Genomic DNA, 19,326 nt, shown 5'->3' on the forward strand with positions numbered 1-19,326 from the left:
GAACAACAAGCAATCGGGCGTCCCCTGGAAACGACCTAGTCGGCCAATCCTGCAAACACCGGAGCACCAAAACCAAAGATGACAAAACTCTCCGAAGAGACTCAAAAAAGGCCTTTATCAAGACCATCACTAGTGACAACTTCCTGCAATATTGAAGGCTTATCTGTAAATAAAGAAATTTTATTATCTGACATGTGCAAACGAAACAACTGTGACGTTTTAGTGTTACAAGAAACACACAGAGCACCAACTAGCCATAGACCAAAAATACAGGGCATGAAATTAGTTCTCGAGAGACCACACGAAAGGTACGGAAGTGCTATATTTGTGAAACCGAACTTAGACGTACGCTCCTGTGCTCTGACCTGCGAAAAAAATATAGAAATTTTAACCATTGAGCTACATTCATGTACTGTAACATCCGTGTACAAACCACCCAGTGCGAGGTTTAAATTTACGGAGCCTGGAAATTTCCATTCAAAAAACATTAAAGTTGTACTAGGAGATTTTAACTGTCACGGTCTCGCATGGGGTTATAAAGAGACAAATGACGATGGCGAAATGCTGGAGACGTGGGCAGACCAGGCTAAACTGAAATTGATACATGACCCAAAGTTGCCTGCATCATTTAACAGCGGAAGATGGAAACGAGGATTTAATCCAGATAACATCTTTGTCTCCGAAAAGGTATCCCTGCAAACTGTAAAGCAAATCGAGGACCCAATTCCAAGATCGCAACACAGAGCAATAACTTGCTGCATTACTGCAGTAATCAAATCATATGTAATGCCCTTTAAGAGACGCTTCAATTTCAAAAAAGCTCATTGGGAACTTTTTACAGAGGACCTTGATAAGGAGATCTTGGAAATTAAACCAGAAATACAATCATATGAAACTTTCATAGACCTCGTCAAGAAAATCTCTCGACGGCGCATACCTAGAGGGTGCCGCACCCAGTATATCGCTGGACTAAATGGTAGCAGCAAGGAAGCTCTGAAAAAGTATGAAGAACTATACAATAAGGACCCCTTCTCAGAGGAAACGATCCAGGCAGGTGAGGCACTGATGTCTGGTATCTCCGAAGCGAGAAAGGAAAAGTGGTGCAACCTCCTACAAGAGACGGACATGAAGCACAGCAGTAGGAAGGCATGGAAACTGGTCAAAAGTCTCAACAACGACCCAACAGAACCACAACCAAATTACAGTGAAGTTACACCCGATCAGATAGCTCACCAACTACTCATGAACGGAAAAACTAAAAGGAAGATCAGGAATGGCAAAATTAAAAGAAAATTTAACGAGGAGATTAGCTTCCTAGCTCGCCCGTTCTTCATTCAGGAGCTACAAGATGCCATCAATGATTTGAAAAACAATAAGGCCGCTGGCCTCGACGATCTGAGATCTGAGCAAATTAAACATTTTGGACCGGGAGTACAAGCATGGATCCTAGAGCTAATGAATAACTGTATTACAACAATGCAAATTCCTAAACTGTGGAGGAAAGCTCGGGTTATTGCATTACTAAAACCAGGGAAAGACCCAGCTGAAGCTAAAAATTTCCGGCCTGTATCACTGCTTTGTCATTTATTTAAAGTGCTGGAGCGAATGGTCCTCAAACGCATAGCTGATTATGTGGACAAAGCCCTCATTAAAGAACAAGCTGGATTCCGACCAGGAAAATCATGCTGTGGCCAAATTCTTAATCTCACACAGTACATCGAAGACGGCTATCAGAGAGGAGAAGTAACTGGGGTCGCATTCCTGGATCTCAGTGCTGCATATGACACAGTTAACCATAAGGTGCTTACCCAGAAAGTGTATAATGTCACTAAGGACTACACCCTTTCTATGTTCGTGCAATGTCTGCTACAAAACAGACGCTACTATGTAACCTTACAATCAAAAAACAGCCGTTGGAGGACACAGAAAAATGGACTTGCACAGGGTAGTGTCTTGGCTCCAATATTATTTAACATCTACACCAATGATCTTCCCATCAGCCGCCGGACACGAATGTTCATATATGCTGATGATGCAGCAGTGGCCACACAGGATAAAACCTTTGAACAAGTGGAGGAGAATCTCACAGGAGCCTTAACAGAACTTGCTACCTATTACGACGGCAATAATCTCAAACCAAACCCTAGTAAATCTCAAGTAGCCGCCTTCCATCTTAGGAACAAACAAGCCAAACGGAAACTCCGAGTCATGTGGCAAGGGGAAGAGCTGAAACATACAAACAGCCCAAAATACCTGGGAGTAACATTGGACAGAGCACTTACTTTTAAGCAGCACTGTCACAACACTAAAAAAAAGGTCTGTGCCAGGAACAACATACTGCGGAAGCTAACAGGTTCATCGTGGGGAGCTCAACCACATGTTTTGCGCACCACGGGTCTGGTGCTGAGTATCTCAGCAGCGGAATATGCGGCGCCAGTTTGGAGGAACTCTGCTCACACTAAGCAAGTTGACGTCGCCGTAAACGAAACTGTACGTATTGCCACAGGATGCCTCAAACCAACTCCCACAGACATCATCTACCCCATCATAGGCATAGCACCACCCACTATCCGCAGACAAGTAGCCGCCGAGATCGAAAGATCAAAACAAAAGAATGATCCTCGACACCCGTTGCATATGCACCGAAAACAACGTGTCCGGCTGAAATCCCGCAGGAGTTTCATTGAAACTACTGAAGAGCTCGTCACCAAACCCGCCGCAAGGCGGCTATCTCTTTGGGAAGAAATGGTGCCACACTCCACAATGGATCTACTTGAGGAGGGATCTGCAGGATTTCAACTACCTTTTACAACTTGGAGGTCATTAAACCGGCTGCGCACTGGAGTAACTGGGTGCAAATCAAACCTATTTAAATGGGGTTACAGTGATGGCGACAGGTGTGAATGCGGAGCAATACAGGACTTGGACCACCTACTGATCTGCCCAGATATGTCTATGACATGCACTAAAGATGATATTTTGAAAGTCAATGACAAAGCAATCTACGTTGCTAATTTCTGGGAAGGGAAGATATAATTGGTGCATCCGGACACGGAAGAAGAAGAAGCAGAACCTGTAAAATTTATTTCTTCAATTAACATTTTAGTGAATGTTGCTAATGCTGGTATTCGCCATTGTCGTAGAATTCAATATGTGTCTCGCCGACCTAGCAGATCCTGTAAAATTTATTTCTTCAATTAACTTTTTTGTAAATGTTGCTAATGCTGGTATTCGCCATTGTCGTAGAAATCATATGTTGTCCACAAGACGAATCCTTTATTAAAGTCCATTAGTTTGGTTGAAGAACTGTCTAGTTTATTATATTTTTGTGGGAGAATCGGATATTTGGGATTTTCCGTCTCGACAGACGCTCTGTGTTCTTAAATCAACGCCACAAGCTGCAACACAAACAGCCTGTACGTTAGAAAGGTTTTTTCTTACAATGGTATTTTTCTTCGGTGACATATCACTGCGTTTCTTGATATCATCGCTATTGAGTATTGCCGCCTTCCGCAATCTTTCGTAACGAAAGTGTATGTAGATGCTAACGATTCACCAACATCGTCTGCATGATGCTTTAAGTATTTACAAACATTGTGGATTAGAGATTCGCTCTGTCGCCGAAATTTGGTCGCCGTTTTCAGCCGCATTCTCCCTGATATGAAAATGCGTTCTGTAGGAGTTGTTTGTAAACCCCACCCACACTGTACAAGGGAAATCTCTCTTTTTTCCTGCCTTTTCATTTTAAACTTAAGCGAACACTTCCACTCACTAAAGAAATCGCAGAGATCATACCACAAAATAAAATTCTTTATTTCGGGTCAAACTGCTGAAACTACACCTGCCTAATATCCTGCACGGCCCCCGCGAGCGCGCAGAAGTCTGCAGCGCGACGTGCCATGGACTCGACTAATGTCTCAAGTAGTACTGCAGGGAACTGACACCATGAATCCTGCAGGGCTGTCCATGAATCCCTAAGAGTACGGCTGGGTTGAGATCTCTTCTCAATAGAGAATTTCGCTGCACAGTGCAGACGAAGTGTAACATCCTTGCTGCACAGAATTTAACAGATGACGGACCCTAGTTCTCCGAATGCAGCCTTGAAAAAAAATAAATGAATCAAATAAAATAAGTGCAGCCACCGGCTTTCACACACTCTGAACGAAATATTATTAGTCACAAATCGAGAACGATTAAAGCAATGCTCGGATGGAAGGTACCGTTGTTTTTCTCGTATAGCTCTCCATATGTTTCACATGTCGCCTTAGCCCCCCCCCCCCCCCCCCCCACTTTACAATGAAAATTACTAGCTGCATCCGAGATGGCGGATTCCATAATGGCCGCCATGCTGGTAACATACCCTCACAGACTAATGTTCATGTCTGGAGAGTTTGGTGGACAGCGGAAGTGTTTAAAATCAGAAGCATGTTCCTGGAGCCACGCCGTAGCAGTTCTGGAAGTCTGGGGTGTCGCATTGTCCCTGTGCTACACATGCCTTCCATGACGAAATAGGTAACTTCGTAGCGGATCTGCCGCCTCTATATCAACACACCGCCGACGGCGTAATGCTGTGCAGTAAGTCTGGGACAGTCATGTTCACCGCCAATGTGCATGAATGTTACGAGGATTTTATCGACTATGTGAATTTTACCAACTGTGTGCTTTTTACCAACTGGATTTTTATCAACATACACTAAAGAGCCAAGGAAACAGGTACACCTGCCAAACACCGTGTGGGGCTCCCACGAGCTCGCAAAAGCGCCGCAACACGACGTGGCATGGGTGCTACACTCCGTCTGCACCGCGCAGCGAAATTCCACCACGCAGCTGAGTCCACGGCCACCGTTTCCCATGCAGCACCGCGTGGACGTGGAGGTGCGTGGTGAGCTTTTGTCCTATATTGTGTAAGATACAACTGTGATTACTCCTTGAAATTATAATTCACGAAATTTAGAAATGAAAAATTATAACATTTTAGAGAATGAATAACACCTACTTGTAAACACTTTTATTGTTCCGAGATGATTGCTTTCAACAGTCTTATGCTGCCACCATCTGATCTAAACGGAAAACATAAAAATAATAAGGGGGGGGGAGGGAGAGTACAATTAGTTTCATCAATTATATAAAATATGAAATTCGACATAACGTCGAACATACAATAAAACTGGCATGTTATCTTAGATGCACTCAAAGCATGAAAGACACTCCACACACATCATGTCCTGATAACAATCCCGTTGATAAAATGCACACAGCTCATAAAATGCACACAGTCGATAAACTGCACAGAGATGATAAAATTCTCTCACGATCAATGAGTATCGGAAGTGAACTTTCGCAAGCTTGCCGCACAGCACTATGCTGACAGTGGAGTATGAAAACGCACCAATTTGCAGAAGTAAAAAGAGATACCCAGATCAACTTCTTAATGACCAGTTAAAGTCAGCAGATCAGAATTTTCTTAGCGTTTTGGTGATGTATTATAAGTTGAGTTAAGGCTCTGGAGGTGATTGTAGTTTACTACACTCCTGGAAATTGAAATAAGAACACCGTGAATTCATTGTCCCAGGAAGGGGAAACTTTATTGACACATTCCTGGGGTCAGATACATCACATGATCACACTGACAGAACCACAGGCACATAGACACAGGCAAAGAGCATGCACAATGTCGGCACTAGTACAGTGTATATCCACCTTTCGCAGCAATGCAGGCTGCTATTCTCCCATGGAGACGATCGTAGAGATGCTGGATGTAGTCCTGTGGAACGGCTTGCCATGCCATTTCCACCTGGCGCCTCAGTTGGACCAGCGTTCGTGCTGGACGTGCAGACCGCGTGAGACGACGCTTCATCCAGTCCCAAACATGCTCAATGGGGGACAGATCCGGAGATCTTGCTGGCCAGGGTAGTTGACTTACACCTTCTAGAGCACGTTGGGTGGCACGGGATACATGCGGACGTGCATTGTCCTGTTGGAACAGCAAGTTCCCTTGCCGGTCTAGGAATGGTAGAACGATGGGTTCGATGACGGTTTGGATGTACCGTGCACTATTCAGTGTCCCCTCGACGATCACCAGTGGTGTACGGCCAGTGTAGGAGATCGCTCCCCACACCATGATGCCGGGTGTTGGCCCTGTGTGCCTCGGTCGTATGCAGTCCTGATTGTGGCGCTCACCTGCACGGCGCCAAACACGCATACGACCATCATTGGCACCAAGGCAGAAGCGACTCTCATCGCTGAAGACGACACGTCTCCATTCGTCCCTCCATTCACGCCTGTCGCGACACCACTGGAGGCGGGCTGCACGATGTTGGGGCGTGAGCGGAAGACGGCCTAACGGTGTGCGGGACCGTAGCCCAGCTTCATGGAGACGGTTGCGAATGGTCCTCGCCGATACCCCAGGAGCAACAGTGTCCCTAATTTGCTGGGAAGTGGCGGTGCGGTCCCCTACGGCACTGCTTAGGATCCTACGGTCTTGGCGTGCATCCGTGCGTCGCTGCGGTCCGGTCCCAGGTCGACGGGCACGTGCACCTTCCGCCGACCACTGGCGACAACATCGATATACTGTGGAGACCTCACGCCCCACGTGTTGAGCAATTCGGCGGTACGTCCACCCGGCCTCCCGCATGCCCACTATACGCCCTCGCTCAAAGTCCGTCAACTGCACATACGGTTCACGTTCACGCTGTCGCGGCATGCTACCAGTGTTAAAGACTGCGATGGAGCTCCGTATGCCACGGCAAACTGGCTGACACTGACGGCGGCGGTGCACAAATGCTGCGCAGCTAGCGCCATTCGACGGCCAACACCGCGGTTCCTGGTGTGTCCGCTGTGCCGTGCGTGTGATCATTGCTTGTACAGCCCTCTCGCAGTGTCCGGAGCAAGTATGGTGGGTCTGACACACCGGTGTCAATGTGTTCTTTTTTCCATTTCCAGGAGTGTATATTGGCTGTTTCATAAATAAAGTGTCTATGTACAGACATGTAAGCGCTTATAGTGGAACAGCCTGTAGGTAACATGCCATTACCCCCAAACCTTATTGGTAACCTATCACACATACAATCGTCACCCTGTATGACGAACGTACACTTTGCTTCCAACACTTACGGGTATCTCATGTGGCAGACATTTAGTATTTCATCGTCTAGCGCATTAATTTGAAGCTTGGTCACCATACGCCACCAATGACTGCATATATAACAGATTCTATCTCATCCCTTAGCCATAATACCAAATATCGACCTCGGACACAGCACAGCCACTCGATTTTCGTCATTGCTGTTTCCTTAAATGCTCTCGTTTACAGTAATTCTTGACGCACAGCATGGATAGCAGACATCCTCTTCGCGCTCGATGATCCATTAACGTACGCACTATTATGACCCATTCATAGCTTCAATTTTATTGCACCAGTCTAAATTACTTTTATAGTATATATCATTTCAGTTGACTCTGTAACAGACACCTAGCACACAGCAAGGCTTTGCACCTGAATCAGATGATGTTTGAAGTTAGAGCCGACCCGCGTGATGTTTGCCTACGCCCCCCCCCCATTCCCCCTTTTCATGGGTGATGTACTTCGCTGGACCCCTCCAAGTCGGGCCGATTTACCATCAGCGTTCGAATCAGTCCGTTTTCTTTCTACGTCACGTATGTTCGTAAATTAAAGGTAAGAGTTTTTAAAATTTTTGATTGTTACTGTTGTTCTCTCAGTGTCAATAAACACACAGCACGTATTTGCTACAGATGTTACGTGGAGCATAAGCCAATGCTAATTTTATATTCATGGTCAGATGGCATTCCTAATTGTGATACCAGGAACTTTGATAAATCCACCTTTATTTGTCGAGTACTGCTATTCATTGCTTGTAGCCACAGGATGTGATCATTTAGCCTGTGCTACACACGCCACCTGTCGTGCGTAATTGCCGTGCGGTTTGAGGCACGATGTCACGGATTGCGCGGCCCCTCCCGCCGGAAGTTCGAGTCCTCCCTCGGGCACGGGTGTGTGTTTTGCTATTAGGATAAGTCAGTTAAAGTAGTGTGTAAGTGTAGGGACGGATGAACTCAGCAGTTTGGTCCCTTAGAAATTCACACACACACACACACACACACACACACACACACACACACACACGCACGCACACGCACGCAACCCAACGGCTAAATAGGATCAGCCGCCTCTATGTCAACATCACACCAGCGCCGTAGTGCTGTGCCGCAAGCCTGGGAGAATCATATTCACCACCAACGTGCATGGATACTACGAGGATTTCATGGACTGTGTCCAGTTTATCAACTGTGTGCTTTTGACCAACTGGATTTTTAGCGATATATGTACACGTGTAGAATTGCCTATTCTGCTCTGCTTTCATGCGCTGTGGCGGTGAAGACCATACAGACCGCGACAGATGAGAAAGAGTCTTTCCGAACGATGAAGCTGGCAGAGGATCTTCACTGAAGAGCCAATGAAATTGGATACCTGGCTAATATCATGCAGGGACCCCGCGAGCACGCAGAAAAGTCGCAACACGATGTGACGTGGACTTGGCTAATGTCTCAAGTAGTACTGAAAGGAAATGACACCATGAATTCTGCAGGGCTGTCCACAAATCCGTAAGAGTACGAGGGAATGGAGATCTCTTCTGAACAGTACGTTGCAAGGCATCCCCGATAAGCTCAATAATGCTAATGTCTGGGGTGTTTGGTGGCCCGTGGAAGTGTTTAAAACTCGGAAGAGTTTTCCTGGAGCCCCCCTGTAGTTACTGTGGTCGTGTGGGGTGTCGCATTGTCCTGCTGGAATTTCCCAAGTCCGTCGGAACGCACAATGTACATGAATCGATGCTGGTGGTCCGACAGGATGCATACGCACGTGTCACCTGTCAGAGTCGTATCTAGACGTATCAGGGGTCCTATGTCGATCCCACTGTACAAGCCCCACACCACTATAGAGTGTCTACCAGCTTGTACAATCATCTCCTAATATGCAGGGTCCATGGATTCATGAGATTGTCTACACACCCGTACACGTCCATCCGCTCCATATAATTTGAAATGAGACTCCTCCAACTAGGCAACAGTCCAATGTGTTGACGGGTGAGGCGTAAAGCTTTCTGTGGTGCAGTCATCAAGGGTACAGGAGTGAGCCTTCGGCGCCGAAAGCCCATGTCGATGACGTTTCGTGGAATGGTTCGCACGCTGACACTTGTTCATGGCCAGCATTGAAATCCCCTGAAAATTGCGAAAGGGTTGCATTTCTGTCACAACGAACGATTCTCCTCAGTCGTGGTTGGTCCTGTTCTCGCAGCATCTTTCTCTGGCAGTAGTGACGTCGGAGATTTAATGTTTTACCGGATTCCTGATATTCACGGTACACTCGTGAAATGACCGTGTGGGAAAATTCCCACTTCATCGCTACCTCGGAGTAGATGTGTTTCATCGCACGTGCGCCGACTATAACATCACCTTCAAACTCACTTAAGTCTTAATAACCTGTCATTGTAGCAGCAGTAACCGATCTAACAATTCCGTCAGACACTTGTCTTATACAGGCGTTGCCGACGCAGCGCAGTATTCTGCCTGTTTACATCTCTCTGTATTTGAACACGCATGCCTATACCAGTTTCCTTGGCGCGTAAGTGTATATTTCTCTTTGCGTGCAAAAATAAACAAATAGCGACAGTACCCCAGAGGGGCGGCTACAGACAGAGTCTGACTATTAGTGAGTGGCTGATTTTAGGCTGGGCAACCTATTGCCAATGTCTAACGGAAGGGGATACCACTACATTAATTTCCCAAGCAGTTCAAGGTATACCCCTCCATGTAAACGAGTCCGCAGTCAAACCCTCGTCTCACTCGGATCTCCGGGAAGGGAACACACTGACACAAAACATACATGAAAGGAAGGAGGAGAGAATGAAGGAAGGAAAGAAACGGATGGAACGTGGATTGCCCTCACTCTGCTACAAGCAGGAAAACTGAAAAATGCAATCCAGAAGATGAAAAGGGACAGATTAGATGCGTTTGGTATGTGTGAAGTAAGATTGTGAAATAACGGAGAGGTATAAAGTGGAGGTCATAAGCCTTTCTACTCAGGGGAAACCAAAAATTGAAAACAAAGTAGGAATACTGCTGTGAAAGGAAATAAAAAAAGGTAATAAAGTTGCAGTGTATTGATGGAAGATTGAAGATGATAGTACTGCATGGTAGTTCGAAAGATGTATTAATACAGGTATACATGCAGACCATCCGGCATAGAGATGAGGAAGTGGAATAATATTATGAGAAGACTGAAGAACTTATTGAGAAAGACAGTATAAATGCCTGAATTATTGTTATGGGTGACTAGAGTGCAGTGATGGGCGAAGGAAGAGGCGAAGACAAGGTGGGAAAATTTGGATCATGGGTAAGAAGTAAGAGAGGGGAATGGCTAATTAGCTTCTTCAAAGAAAATTCGCTAGTATTGTATGACATATTATTTGAAAATGACAAAAGCACACGTTATACATGGATCTCAAATCTGAAATGAGAAATGTATTAAGCGGATTATATCCTGATAATACAAGAAAGGTCCAGGAACTATCTGAAGAATAAAAAACGCTTACCCATGAGCAGATATAAATTCAGGCTTCAATCTCGTAATGTTAACAATACAAGTGAAGTTGAAGAAAATGTGGCGATGTGAAGCAAAAGGAAGATTAAACTTGCAGATACTCAAAGAGGTAAGTAACGCTTCAGAACGGGAAGAAAGGTATACGAAAAAATGGAAAAGAGGTATACATGAACAATGAGTAGATGACAAATGGATAAAAATGAGAGAAGGACTCACGGACTCTGCCAAGGAAGCACTAGGAATTAAAGTGTTCAAAAGACTCAGGAAAGAATGGATAATCGAAAACATGTTGAAAAAGATGGAAGAAAGGATAAACTAGAAAAATGTGGAAAATGAAGAGGGCAAAAGAGGAACAAGGAAATTAATAACGAATTACGAAGAGAAACTGAAAAAGCAAGGGAAAGACGGGTGAAAGAGAATTGCGCGAAAATAGAGAAAATGGAGAGAGAGGGAAAGTGTGAAATGATGTACAGATTGGCTAGGGAGATAATTTTTAAAGGAAAAGAAGGAAGACTAACATGAAAATAAAAAACATGGTTGGAACATTAGCTGAAGGTCCACAGGATGTTTTGAGCAGATGGCAAGAATATGTAGAATGGCTGTGTGAGATGAATCATATACCCAGTGGAATCAGCTTAAAGTGGAAGAACAGGTACCAGAAGATGGAAAGCAGTACTGTATCTTGGAACAAGAAGTTGGAAAAGTGCTGCATGAGTTGAAGAATCAGAAGGAATGTGAAATCGACAACTTGTCAGCAGAAATGCTGAAGAGGTTGGGAAACAGCTGAGGGAAGGAAACAGTATACCTCTGTAATGGGACATGCGAACGCTTGTTTCAGTTCATAGTGCTGTGGAATGTGGAAAAAACCGCTAATTGGCATTCTTAAGAAGAAGAACAAAACCAAAAATGCAACAGGAGCGTAATATGTAAGAAATTGCCCACGCAACCTGCCACTGACGATGCCTTGCAGAAAATAAAGGCGAAACGCGTATGGCACTAAAATTGTGTTTTATTCAGTTGCTGTCAGACGGTCCATAAGTAGAAATTATCAATATACCGTAATATTACACGCAACTGAGGAAGGCAGGACTAAAAAAGTTGAAGATGTAAAGACAGCGGTTTCCAGTTAAGCAAAGCCTGGGATCCAGCTTGGAGTATGATCCAAACATAACGACAGTCTACACCGAAATCCGCTCCTGTCGGGACACCTGAAGAAGAAGAAGAAGAAGAAGCATTGTCACAACGACAGCAAAGTTCCGCAAGCGGCCGTAGCCGCGGAAGGACTGCGGCCCATGATGTGTCGCGGGTCGCCGCGCTTCCCCCGCCACCCAGCGCCGCCCTTCCCCATCACCGGCCGCTGACCGCTCGGAAGTGCCCAGACGGAGATTACGGGAGAGGGGTGAAGATTATTAAAGTCGACATCCATCAGAGATCAATCAGACACCAAGAACGCCTGAAGATGGCAAGAAGTCGGCTTGCCGAAATATCGCGCCTTTTGGACGACGCTACCCGGCTGAATACCCGAGAAATTTTCAAGATTTCTGTACGGCGGGATAACCTTATATCACACATTCCTGGATCTCTAATTGCCGTGCGGAGTGACCGCGCGGTTTGAGGCGCCTTATCACTAACTGCGCGGGGCCTCCCGCGGGAGGTTCGAGTCCTCCCTCGGGCATGCGTGTGTGTGTTGTTCGTGGCATAAGTCAAGTAGTATATAAGTGTAGAGACCAATGACCTCAGCAGTTTAGTCCCTTAGGAATCCACACACATTTGAACGTTTGAACGTCTCTGTCCTTGCTTTCAAAAAATGGCTCTGAGCACTATCTTAGGTCATAAGTCCCCTAGAACTTAGAACTACTTAAACCTAACTAGCCTAAGGACATCACACACACCCATGCCCGAGGCAGGATTCGAACCTGCGACCGTAGCAGCCCCGCGGTTCCGGACTGCAGCGCCAGAACCGCACGGCCACCGCGGCCGGCGTGTCCTTGCCTTCCCTTTTCGTTTCACACGATAACTTACTGAAGTGACAGTAGCCATGGGATAGCTATGTTCACATGTTCAGATGGTGGTAGTATCGCGTACACGAGGAATGAAGGGGCAGTGCATTGGCTGAGCTGTCATTTGTACCCAGGTCATTCATGTGGAAAGATGTGCGACGTGGTTATGGCCGCACGACGGGAACTAGCAGGCTGTGAACGCGGAATGGTACTTGGAACTAGAAGCATGGCACATTCCATCACGGAAGTCGTTAGCGAATTCAGCATTCCGAGGTCCTCGGTGTCAAGAGTGTGCCAACAATACCAAATTTCAGTCATTACCTGTAACCATGTACAAGGCAGTGGCCAAGATCGGCGGCGTTTGTGTTCATATGTCAGTGCTAACAGACAAGCAACACTACCTCTGCTTGAAACAACCGCAGAAATAAATGTGGGACAAACGATGAACGTATCCGTTAGGACAGTGCAGAAAATTTGGCGTTAATGGCATGTGGCACCAAACGACAGAGGCGAATGCCTTTGCTAACAGCACATCACCTGCAGCGCCTTTTTTGGGCTCGTAACCAAATCAGTTGAACCTTAGACGACAGGAAAACAGTGGTCTGGCGAGACAAGTCCCGGTTTCAGTTGGTAAGCGCTGATGTTAGGCTTCGGGTGTGGTGCAGACCCTACGAAGCCATGGCCCAGAGTCGTCAACAAGACACTGTGCAGGCTGGTGGCGGCTCCTTAATGGTGTGGACTATGTTTACATGGAATGGACTGGGTCTTCTGGTCCAACTATACCGATCATTGGTGGTAAATAGTTATGTTCGTCTACTTCGAGACCATTCACACCAGTTCATGGACTTCTTGTTCCCAAACAACGATCGAACTTTTATGGATGACTATGTGCCCACTCACTCCATGAACCATGGACCTTGCCATTGGTGGGGAGGCTTGCGTGCCTCAGCGATACAAATAGCCGTAGGGTAGATGCAACCACAAAGGAGGGGTATCTGTTGAGAGGCAAGACAAACGTGTGGTTCCTGAAGAGGGGCAGCAGCCTTTTCAGTAGTTGCAGGGACAGCAGTCTGGGTGATTGACCGATCTGTCCTTGTAACACTAACAAAAACGGCCTTGCTCTGCTGGTACTACAAACGGCTGAAAGCAATGGGAAACTACAGCCGTAATTTTTTCCGGGGGCATGCACCTTTACTGTACGGTTAAATGATGATGGCGTCCTCTTGGGTGAAATATTACGGAGGTAAAATAGTCCCCCATTCGGATCTCTGGGCGGGGACTACTCAAGAGAACGTCATTATCATGTGGAAGAAAACTGGCATTCTACGGATCGGAGTTTGGAATGTCAGATCCCTTAATCGGGCAGGTAGGTTAGAAAATTTACAAAGGGAAATGGATAGGTTAAAGTTAGATATAGTGGGAATTAGTGACGTTCAGTGGCAGGAGGAACAAGACTTTTGGTCAGGTGAATACAGGGTTATAAATACAAAATCAAATAGGGGTAATGCAGGAGTAGGTTTAATAATGAATAAAAAAGTAGGAATGCGGGTAAGCTACTACAAACAGCATAGTGAACGCATTATTGTGGCCAAGACAGACACGAAGGCCACGCCTACTACAGTAGTACAAGTTTATATGCCAACTAGCTCTGCAGATGACGAAGAAATTGGTTAAATGTATGATGAGATAAAAGAAATTATTCAGATAGTGAAGGGAGATAAAAATTTAATGGTCATGGGTGACTGTAATTGGATAGTAGGAAAAGGAAGAGAAGGAAACGTACTAGGTGAAAATGGATTGGGGCTAAGAAATGAAAGAGGAAGCCGCCTGGTAGAATTTTGCATAGAGCATAACTTAATCATAGCTAACACTTGGTTCAAGAATCATAAAAGAAGGTTGTATACATGGAAGAACCCTGGACATACTAGAAGGTATCACATAGATTATATAATGGTAAGACAGAGACTTAGGAACCGGGTTTTAAATTGTAAGACATTTTCAGGGGCAGATGTGGACTCTGACCACAATTTATTGGTTATGAACTGTAGATTAAAACTGAAGAAACTGCAAAAAAAGTGGGAATTTAAGGAGATGGGACCTGGATAAACTCACTAAACCAGAGGTTATACAGAGTTTCAGGGAGAGCATAAGGGAACAATTGACAGGAATGGGGGAAAAATACAGTGGAAGAAGAATGGGTAGCTTTGAGGGATGAAGTAATGAAGGCAGCAGAGGATCAAGTAGGTAAAAAGACGAGGGCTAGTAGAAATCCTTGGGTAACAGAAGAACTATTGAATTTAATTGATGAAAGGAGGAAATATAAAAGTGCAATAAATAAAGCAGGCAAAAAGGAATACAAACGTCTCAAAAATGAGATCGACAGGAAGTGCAAAATGGCTAAGCAGGCATGGCTAGAGGACAAATGTAAGGATGTAGAGGCTTATCTCACTAGGGGTAAGATAGATACAGCCTACAGGAAAATTAAAGAGACCTTTGGAGAAAAGAGAGCCACTTGTATGAATATCAAGAGCTCAGATGGAAACCCAGTTCTAAGCAAAGAAGGGAAAGCAGAAAGGTGGAAAGGGTATATAGAGGGTCCAAACAAAGGCGATGTACTTAAGGAGAATATTATGGAAATGGAAATGTCCTCAGACTTCAAGAAGAATATAATAATCCCAATCCCAAAGAAAGCAGGCGTTGACAGATGTTAAAATTACCGAACTATCAGTTTGATAAGTCACGGGTGCAAAATACTAACCCAATTCTTTACAGACGAATGGAAAAACTGGTAGAAGCCAACCTCGGGGAAGATCAGTTTGCATTACGTAGTAATATTGGAACACGTGAAGCAATACCGACCCTACGACTTATCTTAGAAGATAGATTAAGGAGAGGAAAACCTAAGTTTCTAGCATTTGTTGACTTAGAGAAAGCTTTTGACAATGTTGACTGGAATATTCTCTTTCAAATTCTGAAGGTGTCAGGGGTAAAATACAGGGAGCGAAAGGCAATTTACAATTTGTACAGAAACCAGATGGCAGTTATAACAGTCGAGGGACATGAAAGGGAAGCAGTGGTTGGGAAGGGAGTGAGACAGCGTTGTAGCCTCTCCCCGATGTTATTCAATCTGTATATTGAGCAAGCAGTAAAGGAAACAAAAGTAAAATTCGGAGTAGGTATTAACATCCATGGAGAAGAAACAAAAACTTTGAGGTTCGCCGATGACATTGTAATTCTGTCAGAAACAGCAAAGGACTTGGGAGAGCAGTTGAACGGAATGGACAGTGTCTTGAAAGGAGGATATAAGATGAATATCAACAAAAGCAAAACGAGGATAATGGAATGTAGTCGAATTAAGTCGGGTGTTGCTGAGAGAATTAGATTAGCAAATGAGACACTTAAAGTAGTAAAGGAGTTTTGCTATTTGGGGAGCACAATAACTGATGACGGTCGAAGTAGAGAGGATATAAAATGTAGACTGGCAATGGCAAGGAAAACGTTTCTGATAAAGAGAAATTTGTTAACATCGAATATAGATTTAAGTGTCAGGAAGGCGTTTTTGAAAGTATTTGTATGGAAGTGAAACATGGACGATACATAGTTTAGACAAGAAGAGAATAGAAGCTTTCCAAATGTGGTGCTACAGAAGAATGTTGAAGATTAGATGGGTGGATCAGATAACTAATGAGGAGGTACTGAATAGAATTGGGAAGGAGTTTGTGGCACAACTTGACTACACGAAGGGATCGGTTGGTAGGACATAATCTGAGGCATCAAGAGATCACCAATTTAGTATTGGAGGGCTGCGTGAAGGGTAAAAATCGTAGAGGGAGACCAAGAGATGAATACACTAAGCTGATTCTGAAGGATGTAGGTTGTAGTAGGTGCTGGCATATGAAGAAGCTTGCACAGGATAGAGTAGCATGGAGAGCTGCATCAAACTAGTCTGTGGACTGAAGACCGCAACAACAACAACATGTCATTTACTATACAGATTTGTATATACTGTATATACTGTTGCTCGTGACTGACATGGGGAACATTCTCGACAATTCTAGGGAATGATTTTGCCATGCAGATCGCCCGACATGAATCCCATCGAAAGTTTACGGTAGATATCGGAGTGGTCAATTGGTGTACAAAATCCAGCACCAGTAACACTTTCGCTATTATGGATGGCTATAGTAGCTGCATGGCTCAGTATTTCTTTAGCAGATTTCAGCGAATTTTTGAGTCCATGATACGTTGTGTTGCTACACTATCCCTGGCAAAAGGAGATCTGACACGATATTAGGAAGTATCCCACGGCTTGTGCCACCTCAGTGTATAATCCCTGTAGTGATCCGTGGGTTTTTGAATGGGTGTTTCATGTTCCTTTTAATTAACTTAAAAGGTTTTTTAAAATAATGCTATGAATTTACCATGAAATAAACTAAATTTTATGATAGCATTTGGTTCATTATACATTTTATCCTAGAACATCTCTTGTAAACTATTCTTAAGTGAGTTTGTCCTGGCCTTATGAATTATTCCAACTGAGGTGGTGGTAAGTTCCTTGAACCAAACTGCTAAGGTCATTGGTCCCTAGGCTCACACACCACATAATCTAACTTAAACTAACTTATGCTAAGGACACCTATGCCCGAGGAAAGGTTCGAACCTTCGACGGGGGGAGCCGCGAGAACCGTGGCAAGGCTCCTCAAACTGCGCGGCTTCCCCTCGCGGCTGTTCCATCTGATTCCCACTGAGGAGTATATACAGGGTGAGTCACCTAACGTTACCGCTGGATATATTTCGTAAACCACATCAAATACTGACGAACCGATTCCACAGACCGATCGTGAGGAGAGGGGCTAGTGTAATTGTTTAATACAAACCACACAAAAATGCACGGAAGTATGTTTTTTAACACAAACCTACGTTTTTTTAAATGGAACCCCGTTAGTTTTGTTAGCACATCTGAACATATAAACAAATACGTAATCAGTGCCGTTTGTTGCATTGTAAAATGTTAATTACATCCGGAGAAATTGTAACCTAAAGTTGACGCTTGAGTACCACTCCTCCGCTGTTCGATCGTGTGTATCGGAGAGCAATGCAACATACATCGTGTTTCTACAGAATGATCTGCCAACGTTGCTCGAAAATGTCCCACTGGAAACGCGTCGACGTATGTGGTATCAGCATGATGGTGCACCTGCGCATTCCGCAATTAACACTAGGCTGACCCTTGACAGGATGTTCGACGGGCGTTTCATAGGACGTGGAGGACGCATAAATTGGCCAGCCTGTTCTCCTGATCTTACACCTCTGGACTTCTTTCTGTGGGGTACGTTAAAGGAGAATGTGTACCGTGATGTGCCTACAACCCCAGAGGATATGAAACAACGTATTGTGGCAGCCTGCGGTGACATTACACTAGATGTACTGCGGCGTGTACGACATTCATTACGCTAGAGATTGCAATTGTGTGCAGCAAATGATGGCCACCACATGGAACATCTATTGGCCTGATATGTCGGGACACTCTCTATTCCACTCCGTAATTGAAAACGGAAACCACGTGTGTACGTGTACCTCACCCCTCATGGTAATGTACATGTGAGTCAGTGAAAAAGACCAATAAAAAGGTGTTAGCATGTGGACGTAATGTGCTGTTCCAGTCTCTTCTGTACCTAAGGTCCATCGCCGTTCCCTTTGGATCCCTACGTAATTCGGTGCTCTCCGATACACACGATCGAACAGCGGAGGAGTGGTACTCAAGCGTCAACTTTAGGTTGCAATATCTCCGGATGTAATTAACATTTTACAATGCAACAAACGGCACTGATTACGTATTTGTTTATATGTTCAGATGTGCCAACAAAACTAACGGGGTTCCATTTAAAAAAACGTAGGTTTTTGTTAAAAAAACATACTTCCGTGCATTTTTTATGGTTCGTATTAACCAATTACACTAGCCCCTCTCCTCACGTTCGGTCTGTGGAATCGGTTCGTCAGTATTTGATGTGGTTTACGAAATATATTCAGCGGTAACGTTAGGTGACTCACCCTGTATATTGTAAGGTACTATCTTATTTATACTAACTAACTGTGACTCATGATCAGAGACAGCATTCGTTACTAGGTACACAATTATTTTCTTGCTCTGACCTTCACCAAAGTAAACATTATCAATTAAGAGTCCTTCTGTCCTAACCCACAGTCACCTTCCGCCTCGACGTTGAGGACTTCACTTGTAAGGAGAACATAGAGTCAAAGTGGCAGTATTGGTGTTAAATACTGACATGCTATATGTACCGTACAGGATGCTGTAGCCAAACCCACACCGACCTGTAACGGGCAAGCAGCGTCTTGTAGCTGGGTCGGTGGAGGTGGCTGCACTGCGCCACAGCTGCCTAGAGGGGACTCTGTAGCAGTCGCCTGGCAACCGCGTTTAAAACCGCGAGGACGCGGCGTGCGTGGTGACGCGTCACGCCCCGGTCGCGATAAAGGCGGCGGACCACATTAAGGCCAGACAGCGTACGTGGGCCAGTCACCCGCACAGGAAGACACTACGGGACACACATTCTCTTACTATGCTGCGTACATACCTGAAATATCGGTGTGAGGCTGATTTTCTTTCATTTACATATACAACAGTTTGTTGGCGTTTGTAGTAAATATAATGAACAGCGCCAACTCTTCCCTGCTATAAGCCCAGTAAGA

At 44.9% G+C, this 19,326-nt stretch overlaps 1 protein-coding gene across 1 annotated transcript in view; it reads right to left on the minus strand.

The window, feature by feature from the left end:
* The window catches only part of LOC124615976 (cytochrome P450 6k1-like), a 98,939-nt gene extending 79,905 nt beyond the window's left edge, over nt 1-19,034 (minus strand). The window contains exon 1 of the mRNA XM_047144177.1: nt 18,952-19,034. The gene's annotated coding sequence lies outside the window, so the exon portion shown is untranslated. The remainder of the gene's footprint in view (nt 1-18,951) is intronic.
* Nucleotides 19,035-19,326: the final 292 nt, after the last annotated feature.

Source organism: Schistocerca americana, chromosome 5 (assembly GCF_021461395.2).
Source record: "Schistocerca americana isolate TAMUIC-IGC-003095 chromosome 5, iqSchAmer2.1, whole genome shotgun sequence".
Taxonomy (NCBI): domain Eukaryota; kingdom Metazoa; phylum Arthropoda; class Insecta; order Orthoptera; family Acrididae; genus Schistocerca; species Schistocerca americana.